This window comes from Geotrypetes seraphini, chromosome 5 (genome assembly GCF_902459505.1).
Source record: "Geotrypetes seraphini chromosome 5, aGeoSer1.1, whole genome shotgun sequence".
Taxonomy (NCBI): domain Eukaryota; kingdom Metazoa; phylum Chordata; class Amphibia; order Gymnophiona; family Dermophiidae; genus Geotrypetes; species Geotrypetes seraphini.
In genome coordinates this window covers 81,234,169-81,244,407 of record NC_047088.1, presented here as the reverse complement: position 1 = coordinate 81,244,407, position 10,239 = coordinate 81,234,169, and the positions used below count along the sequence as shown (strand labels likewise).

Here is a 10,239-nt window from a genome sequence, read left to right as displayed (position 1 = left end):
ATGATATAAATGGCCATAAGTGATTCTTACTCCATGGAGCCTGGCTTGGATATTGCTTTGCTTCCATCTGATACACAGGTGGAGGAAACTGCTGTCCGTTGATTCAGTGACAACCCTTCTATCAGAGGAGCTGATGCAGAAAACTATGTTATATGCTAGTTATATGCTGATGGCTGAGTGCACAGCTTCCAATGATGCAGTAAGCTAAAGACATGCAAATTTAAAGTGCACAAAAGTTGTGTGCTAATCAGGATAATCAGCCACTTTCTTAAATGACTTGGCCCATGGCACTAACCATGCCTTAGCTTAGCCCATTGCTTTTCAATCCAGTCCATGGGGCACTCTCATCTAGTCTAGTTTTCAGGACACCCACAAGGAATATGAATGCACTGGCTTTTTGTATACAAATCTTTTTCATGCATATTTCTTGTGGATACCCTGAAAACCAGACAGGCTGGATTAAGAACTATTGCCTTAGCCTAGCAAATACTGGTCCTCATTTTCAAACAGGGGTTCAATCTCAACCCAGTCCTCAGGATACACCTAGCCAGTCAGGCTTTCAGGATATCCACAATGAATATATATGGGATAAAATTTTGATTCGATTCGATTCAGCCTATTGAATCGATTTTTCGATTCGATTCGATTTTCCTGCCCAATTGGGTGTTTTTTTCCAAACATCCTGGTGGGTTTATTTTATAGCCTCTTCACCCCCTTTGACCTCTCCTATCCACACTGGTCCTGTGGTGTAAACAAAATAAACAAACAAAAAATACTTTTCCTCTCTCTGTTAAATCCTAGCTCACGTTCGCAGTCTAACACCAGCTCTGGCAGGATACACATTTCAAATCTGACATATTGTAATCATAAAACAGAAAATAAAATTATTTTTCCTACCTTTTGTTTCTGGTCATTTTTGAAATCATGTTGGTCCCATGTTGGTCTGGTTGTCTTCTGATCAGGCTCTCCGTCTTTCTTCTTTCTCTGTATTAACCATCCATCTCCCATCTCTGTCCTCCCCTTCTGTTTCCCTTTCCTCCCCTGGAGGCATCTTTCCTTTTGTTCATCTCCATCCCCCCACAGCTGCAGCAATGGACCCCACCATCCACAGATTCACTATCTCTCCTTTTCTCAACTACCCTTTCGTCCAGCATCTCTCTTCTGTGTCCCTGTCCCTATTCTCCTCTCAAGTACTGTCCCCCTTGTGTCCCTATTCCTATGCTCCCTCCATGCCAAGCATCTTATCTCTCCCCACATCCAGCTTATTCTTTCTCTCTTCCTTACCTCCTGTATCCCCTTCCCCAGGTACAGGCTTTCTCCTACTATCTCTCCTGCCATCCTGCACCCTGCCCACCTACTTTGGAACAGTATCTGCCCCTTTTGTACCCTTCCCCTTGTGGTCTTGCATTTCTCTTTCCCTCTCTCCATTAGTCCAGCACCTCTCCTCTGCTTTCCTCCCCCTCTTTTTGGTTTGGTCTCTCTCTTCCCTTCACCCCAGGTCTGGCATCTCTCCTCCCCTTTCTTACTCCTTCCTCCTCCTCTCTCTGCACAGGCCTGCCTACCCGCCATGAAGGCCTGCTCCCCCTGTGAAGGTCTGCCATCCCACTGCCAAGACCTGCCGCTCCCCCCCGCCACCAAGGCCTGCTCCCCCAGCTTCCCCGTATTTACCTTAAGCTAATACGGCAGCCTACAGGATCACAGGTGCTTTAGCAACCCCTGCAGTTGCTGTCATCCTCAGCGGCACGTTTCCTGTGCCGTGATCCTGACCCTGATGTCAGACGAGGGGTGGGACCTTAGCAGAAAGAACGTGCCACTGAGGACGATGGGCAGCTGCAGGGATTGCTATAGCACCAGCGATCCTGCAGGCTTCCATATTAGATTAAGCCGGTAAGAGCGAAGAAGCTGGAGAAACATTCAGGCCTTTCCAACTGACCCTCCCCCCTCAAGCAGGAGCAGCATCGAACAGTCAGCAAGAGGCAGTGCTGCCGCTCCTGCTTAAGGAAGGCATGGGGGAGGGGGGGTGCCAGGGACTGTCTAATCTGAAATCCCATCAAATTGGGAGGCCAATTTTTCTTAAAATTGAATCGATTCGAATCGGTGAATAGATTTGAATTGTGAATTGGGCAGCACTAGCATGTACTACTTCCATTGTATGCAAATCTATCATAGTGAGCATCCTGAAAACTTGTCTGGATCAGTGCATCCCAAGGATTGGGTTGAGAACCTTTACATCAATGAAAAGGTTTATAAAAAGTGGAAATCAACCAACATGCAACACACAAATCCTAATAAAGAACTAAAATGCAGGGCCCAAAATACAGTACCATAGGTTGGTTACTCCTATATAAAACCTTAATCTTCAGTCCCAGTCATCCAGGGCCAACAACAAGACAGGTTTTCAGAATCTCTCTAATGAATATGGATAAGAAAGATTTGAATGCCTACTGCCTTCATTATATGGACACCTCTCTTATGCATATTCATTAGGAGTATCCTGAAAATCTGACTTATTGGTGGATCTGGAGACTTGGTGAAAAAACCTAGAATATGATGTAAATTGAAATCGGTTAACACTGTAAGATTCCTTACTACTACTACTTATCACTTATATAGCACTGAAAGGCGTACACAGCGCTGTAGATTTTGACATTTATAGACAGTCCCTGCTTGGAAGAGCTTACAATCTAACTTGGACAGAAAGACGCAACATATAGGGTTGGGGATGTAGAACCCAAGGTAAAGGGAGTTAGGAGTTGAAAGCACTCTCAAAGAGGTGCTTACCCTGGATCAGTGTTTCTTAGCCCAGTACTTGAATTAGGTTTTCAGGAAAACCACAATGAATATGTTTGAGATAGATTTGCATGTATATGTTGATTCCATCACCTTCTATACCACATTTTCTGAAAAACAGATCAATGTGATTTACAATAATTAAAAACAGAAATAAGAACTACAAATTAAAATAGGAAAGGGTTAACATTGATACCTTTTGACACTAACTGATACAGTCAGCAGAGAAGGGAGTAGATTTTAAGAGATACTACTATTAATTGGGGCTTTGTACCTGTCCATGTCCCTACCCCATTCCTGCAAGCTCTGCCTTAACTGCACAAACCTCTTATGATTTTAAAATGTTTGAGGCTTCTGCAGATGAAGACAGAGCTTGCGGGGACAGAGACAAATTTGTTCCTCTGTTATTCTCTAAGCTCATGAACTGCTCTGATACCAGACCAATTTTCAGATGACATTTGAACTGGGCAAATGACCAAATGTAAGTAGGTAAGGCATTCCATAATTTTTGTGCTTGAAAGAAGAAGGGGGAGTTATGGGTTAATTCATAATGGGGTCTCTTTGAGGCTGGAAGTGATAAACAATGGCCATCCAGAAATTGCAGTAGGCGTGATGGAGTGTATGGAATAACCAGCAACGCTAAATAAGCAGAAGAGTTATAATGGTAGACCTTGCTGTATAACATTAATTATACAGCAAGGGTCTCAATGAACCCTTTATTGACCCAACACGGACCGTGTTTTGGCAAACACCTTCATCAGGGGTCACATACACATAATTTAATAAAAAAATTAAGATAACAAAAATTTTAAATAAACCAAATTATGCTTAGAGATGGCATGGACAGTAATAGAACCCAAAATTAATAAAATCATAACATTCATAAACATCGTTAGGCATAGAATTTTAAACTGAATGCAATAACTGGATAGGGAGCCAGTGGAGGGAATGTACGTAAACAAGATGTAGCATGATCATACTTCTTTGCATGAAAGAAAATGGGCAGCAGTGTTTTAGAGCATTTGTAAGTGACATAATTGTGATTTTTGCAATCCAACATGGACAGTATTGCAATAATCCAGTCAGGAGATAGTAAAAGCCTGAATATGTATGGACGATGAACCAAAGTAGTGTACGTATGCAAAATTATCTCATGCATATTCATTGTGGATATCCTGAAAATCTAACTGGCTATCCTGAGGACTTGGTTAAGAACCACTGAGGTAACTGCGGGTAATCTCCTTCAGGGGTAAAGCTTTCAAATGTGTTCTAACCCTGTCCTTGAGCCACACCTAGCTTGTCAGGTCTTCAGGATAACCACAATGAATATGCATGAGATAGATTTGCATAGAATAGATAAAAATTTATGTCACACATATTCATTGTGGATATTCTGAAAGGTGACTCCACAGTGCAAGGCCAGCCGAAGGGAGACTGTAGGAGCTGTGCCAAGTCCTGAGCACATGGCAGAACAGTGAGCGGAGTAGAGAATGTGCTAGCAGGAAGAAGCGGAGAGAGGAGCAGAGAAGGCGGTGCTAGCAGGGGAAGAGGCGAGAGCTAACTCCGCCACCCCCGACGTCACCAGCCAAACTCTCCCCATAAAAGGGGACGAGCCAACGGCAGAGAGTCCACAGTGCAAGGCTAGCCAAAGGGAGACTGTAGGAGCTGTGCCTAGTCCGGAGCACATGGTAGAACAGTCCTGAGCACATGGCAGAACAGTGAGCGGAGCAGAGAGTGTGCTAGCAAGAAGAAGTGGAGGGAGGACCAGAGAAGGCGGTGCTAGCAGGGGAAGAGGCGAGAGCTAACTCCGCCCACCCCCGACGTCACCAGCCAAACTCCCCCCCTAAAAGAGGCGAGCCAACGGCGCGCAGCCATTCGGCATGCGGCGAAGGCCTTAGCGAGAGCGCCTTTGCAAAGGGCCTCAAGAAGGGCATCAAGGAAGGGCTATCAACTTTAGCTGGTCTCTTAACTTCTACAACTAGCTAATTAACCAATTGACTTCAGTCTTTCTTCAACTTTCTTCCAAGTCTTTCAACTTTCTATTTTCTATCTAACCAACAAGCAACTAAACCTTTCACACTTAACAGGCGGACCACACCAATCACTCTATCCCCAAACCATTTTAACAGGCACACCACACTATCCTCTAACATTTAATCAGACTGACCTCACTAGCACACTAACAAGCAGGCAACCTTAACTGACAATTAACTAACTACTCTATCTCCCAGACCAAGAACTAACTAGTTACCTCTATCCCTCCAACCTCAACACTTTCTGACAACACCTAACAGCCCCCATCCTAACAAGTATAAAAAAAAACAAACACCAACTTTTATAAATGGCAGGTAGAACTAGAAGCAGCAAGACTTCTATCAAGACAGGCAGTCCAGTCACCGAAAGTAACCAGGGAATGGCTACGGTCTTCGTACAGATGGAAGGGAAGCCAGGACGGAGGACAGAGGTCTCTGTACAGACCGAGGCCATCCCCTCAAAGATGTCTACAGTCTCCACACAGATGGAAGGAATGGATCAGCCAGACGAAAGCCTTTTGCTAGAGCTGAGGAGCCTGAGAGAGGAGGTTCAGCGCTTAAGATGTATCCGAGATGATGAGACCTTTATCGATGGAGTCATCCAGGAGCTGTCTCAGATCGCCGAACAGGAACCTGACAAGACCATTCTAGAGACACCCAAAGCATCCAAACCTGCAAACTTGAGACCAACCGTCGGAATACAGGAAGTGGCTGGGGACGCTGATTCCTGGCAGCTGGTGACTTCCTCCACAGGAAAACGGAGAAGACCTTATTCTGTCTCTTTCTCTCACATACAGGGCGGCTCTACATCGACACCACAAATCACCCTGAGGAACAGATACCAGCTGCTACAGGAAGGTCCTGACAACGAGAAACAGGAAGTTGTTCAGCAGACGGTTCCAGTTCTGGAGTCAACAGATCGGCCCACCCCTAAGAAGCGCAGAGTGGTGGTCATCGGGGATTCGCTGCTGAGGGGCACCGAGGGTCCAATTTGTAGATCAGACCTGCAATCAAGAGAGGTCTGCTGTTTGCCAGGGGCCAGGATCCGGGATGTAACCGCTTGCCTGGACAGACTCATCAAGCCCCGTGTCCACTTCCCCATGATTCTCATCCACGTCGGAACCAACAACATCGTCAGAGCACCCCGGAGAGCATACCTGAAGACTTCAGAGCCCTGGGTGAGAAGCTGAGGAGTATGGATGCGCAGGTGGTCTTCTCCTCGATCCTCCCAGTAAGGGGCAAGGGCAGTGCCAGGGAGGATTGCATCAAGAGGGCAAACGACTGGCTGCAGGGATGGTGCAAGGAGATGAACTTTGGGTTCTTGCACCATGGAGAGGCATTGCAAGGACTACAGGGACCAGACTGGTTACACCTGACCAGAAGAGGGAAGAACGGACACCGTCTAGCCCGCCTACTACACAGGACTTTAAACTAGATAAGTTGGGGGAGGGTACGGGCACAACCTACCTGGCGAGCTAAGCTGCCAATACTTTTTTGAGACTAAGGTAAGTAAACACCGATCTGGGTCAGGGGAGAGTATACACACTTTCGAGTCTGGGGTTGGCTCACATTATAATTCTGGGTCACATTGTAATTCTGGGTCTAAGGGGAGTACACATTGTAATTCTGGGTCTAGGGGGAGTACACATTGTAATTCTGGGTCCAGCGAGAGAACACACATTTCAAATTGTACTAAAGGAGTTCAAGTAGCCCAAGTGGGAATACCCCCACAGGGTACACACTTTCCGAGTCTGGGATAGGAACACACTGTAGTTCTGGGTCTGGGGAGTCCGGGATAGGTGCACGTTGTAACTCTGGGTCTAGGGAAAGTACAAAACATGCGAATAATGCTAAAGGTGTCCAAGTAGCTCAAGCGGGAACATCCCCACTGAGACGTAACAAACATACAACATGGAGGGCTATGTATGTAAACGCCCACAGTCTGGGAAACAAGATCCTGGAATTAGAAACAGAAATGAGGAATGCCGACCTGGATGTCGTGGCGATATCTGAGACCTGGCTCACGGACTCCCACGGGTGGGACATGGTCATACCGGGTTATAACTTGCTTCGCCGGGACAGGGAGGGCAAAATGGGAGGAGGTGTAGCATTATATACTAAAGATGACATTAAGGTCACCAGAATCACAGATGTCCACTACACTGGGGAATCCCTTTGCGTAAATTTGGCCAGAGGGAGGGACAAATGCCTGTATCTTGGTGTAATATACAGACCCCCAAGACAGCAGGATGACCTAGATATGGAATTAATCGGATATATAGAGAATATCACCTTGCGTGGGGACACAGTATTGTTAGGTGACTTCAACATGCCTGATGTGGATTGGGACACGCTTTCCTCTGCTTCTGGCAGCAGCAGGAGGCTATTAAACTCTATGAAGGGAGCAAGACTCAGGCAACTGGTGTTGGAACCAACAAGGGATCAGGCAATACTGGACCTGATACTTACCAATGGAGAAAGTGTCACAGAGGTCTCGGTGGGCGACACATTGGCCTCCAGTGACCACAACATGGTATGGTTCAATCTCAGGAAAGGTTTCACTAAATCTAACACACTGACCAAGGTCCTCAAATTCAAGGACACAAACTTCAAAGAAATGGGAGACTTCGTTCACCAGGCGCTACAAAGCCAAGCAGAAACCGATAACGTGGAAGAAATGTGGTCGACTTTGAAAGCCACCATACAAGAAGCAACAAACCGCTATGTTAAATCAGTAAGTAAACGGCGAAGGAACAATAAGCCACAGTGGTTCTCTGCGGAGATTTCGGACCTCATCAAGGAGAAGAAAAAAACATTCATCTCTTACAAACAATCAGGGAAACAGGACTCTAGGGAAGTCTATCTGGCCAAGTCAAAAGCCGTCAAAACAGCAGTTAGGGAGGCCAAATTTCACATGGAGGAGTCTCTAGCGAAGAACATCCAGAAAGGAGATAAATCCTTCTTCAGGTACATCAGTGACAGAAATAAGAATTCAGGCGGGATAGTACGTCTTAGGACTCGGAAAAAGCCCAACTGTTAAATGAATACTTCTGCTCAGTCTTCACCCGCGAGGTGCCAGGACTCGGCCCTCAGCTACAGACAAGGGTTGACGCAGATGATCCATTTAGTAATTTCGAGTTTACACCCAGTGGTGTCTAATGCGAGCTGTCAAAGCTTAAGGTTAACAAGGCAATGGGGCCTGACAACCTACACCCCAGGGAGTTGTGTGATGTCTTGGCGGAACCGCTATCCGCGCTCTTCAATTTCTCCCTTAGTACGGGTAACGTCCCGTTGGACTGGAAGATGGCTAACGTCATTCCACTCCACAAGAAAGGCTCCAAGATGGAGACAGCAAACTACAGACTGGTGAGTCTCACATCAATAGTGTGCAAACTAATGGAAACTCTAATCAAACGCCAATTGGATACGATCCTGAACGAGGAGAATCTACGGGATCCCCATCAACATGGATTTACTAAGGGGAGATCCTGCCAATCTAACCTGATCAGCTTCTTTGACTGGGTGACGAGGAAGCTGGATGTTGGGGAGTCCCTGGACATAGTATACCTGGACTTCAGTAAAGCATTCGATAGCGTACCACACCGCAGGTTGCTGAGCAAGATGAGTTCTATAGGTTTGGGCGACACATTGACGAAATGGGTTGGGAACTGGCTTGGAGGTAGGCTTCAGAGGGTAGTGGTGAACGGCACCCCATCCGAAGTGACGGAGGTAATCAGTGGAGTGCCGCAGAGCTCGGTCCTGGGCCTGATCCTATTCAACATCTTTATAAGAGACTTGGCAGAAGGGCTGCGAGGTAAAATAACATTATTCGCCAATGATGCCAAACTAAGCAATGTAGTGGGTAAAAGCACAACAGACATAAATTCAATGTCCGACAACATGATGCATGACCTACTCCTACTGGAGCGCTGGTCTAGGTCCTGGCAACTCAGCTTCAATGCCAAAAAATGCAAAGTCATGCACCTGGGCAGCCAAAATCCATGCAAGACTTACACCCTTAATGGCGAGATACTAACAAGAACTGAAGCAGAACGAGACTTAGGGGTGATCGTCAGTGAGAACATGAAGACTGCCAATCAAGTGGAGCAAGCTTCATCCAAGGCAAGGCATATCATAGATTGCATACGCAGGAGTTTTTTCAGCCGTAAGCCTGAAGTCATTATGCCATTGTATAGATCCATGGTGAGGCCCCACCTGGAATATTGTGTGCAATTCTGGAGGCCGCATTACCGTAAGGATGTGCTGAGACTGGAGTCGGTCCAGAGAATGGCCACCCGGATGGTCTCGGGACTCAAGGATCTCCCGTACGAGGAACGGCTGGATAAGTTGCAGCTGTACTCACTCGAAGAACGCAGAGAGAGGGGTGACATGATCGAGACATTCAAGTATCTCACGGGCCGCATCGAGGTGGAAGAAGATATCTTCTTTTTCAAGGGTCCCGCGGCAACAAGGGGGCATCTGTAGAAAATCAGCGGCGGGAAACTGCACAGGGATACCAGGAAATTCTTTTTCACTGAAAGGGAGGTTGATCGCTGGAATAGTCTTCCACTTCAGGTTATTGAGGCCAGCAGCATGCCTGATTTTAAGGCCAAATAGGATAGTCACGTGGGATCTATTCACAGAGAAAGGTAGGGGAGGGTCATTGGGGTGGGCAGACTAGATGGGCCGTGGCCCTTATCTGCCGTCTATTTCTATGTTTCTGTGTTTCTATGTAAATGTATCCTGAGGTCTGGGTTGAGAACCTCTAGTTTTGCTCGACCTGTGACAGCAACGAACCTCACTCCTAAGCTAGTCCATGTAGAGAAGTGTATTGCAAACTGTGTGCCGTGGCACACCAGTATGCATCCTAAGATTTCAGGTGTGCCGTGACACACTAGAGAGGAGGAGAGGCACCAGCACTGGCTGACTCTCAACAGGATATAAGAACATAAGAACATAAGCAGTGCCTCTGCTGGGTCAGACCAGAGGTCCATCATGCCCTGCAGGATGTGTAGCACTAGTGCACTTTCTTTACATAGAGGTGAAAGTTCCAAGCTCATCACCTACGTTGGCCGGTTAGCTTAGCTGGTTAGAGCATGGTGCTAATAATGCCAAGGTCATGGGTTCAATCCCCATAAGGGCCACTTTTACTCCTTGAAAACTTCCCCAGGTGCTTCTTAGTGGGTAAGTGTGGTTGTCTGGAGGCCTCAGCAAAGCTTCCCTTGAAAGCGCATGAAACAGAAATGCCTCACACAGGTGACATAGGACCAGTTCAATCATCCTTGGTTTACTGATTTGTAGCAGTTGGTGGGAAAACTAGGTGCTAGTAAGCTTTTTTTTCCCTTCTTCTTCTTCTCACCCTCCCCCCCCTACCCCCTCCCTGTGGTTATTTCTATGGCATCTTCATTTCCACGAT

General features: G+C 46.6%; 1 non-coding gene across 1 annotated transcript; it reads left to right on the top strand.

Annotated features, from left to right (window-relative positions):
* The first annotated feature begins 9,893 nt into the window (after nucleotides 1-9,893).
* TRNAI-AAU lies at nucleotides 9,894-9,967 on the top strand. The gene has a single exon. It is a non-coding gene; the product is annotated as a tRNA-Ile (tRNA).
* The last annotated feature ends 272 nt before the right edge of the window (nucleotides 9,968-10,239 follow it).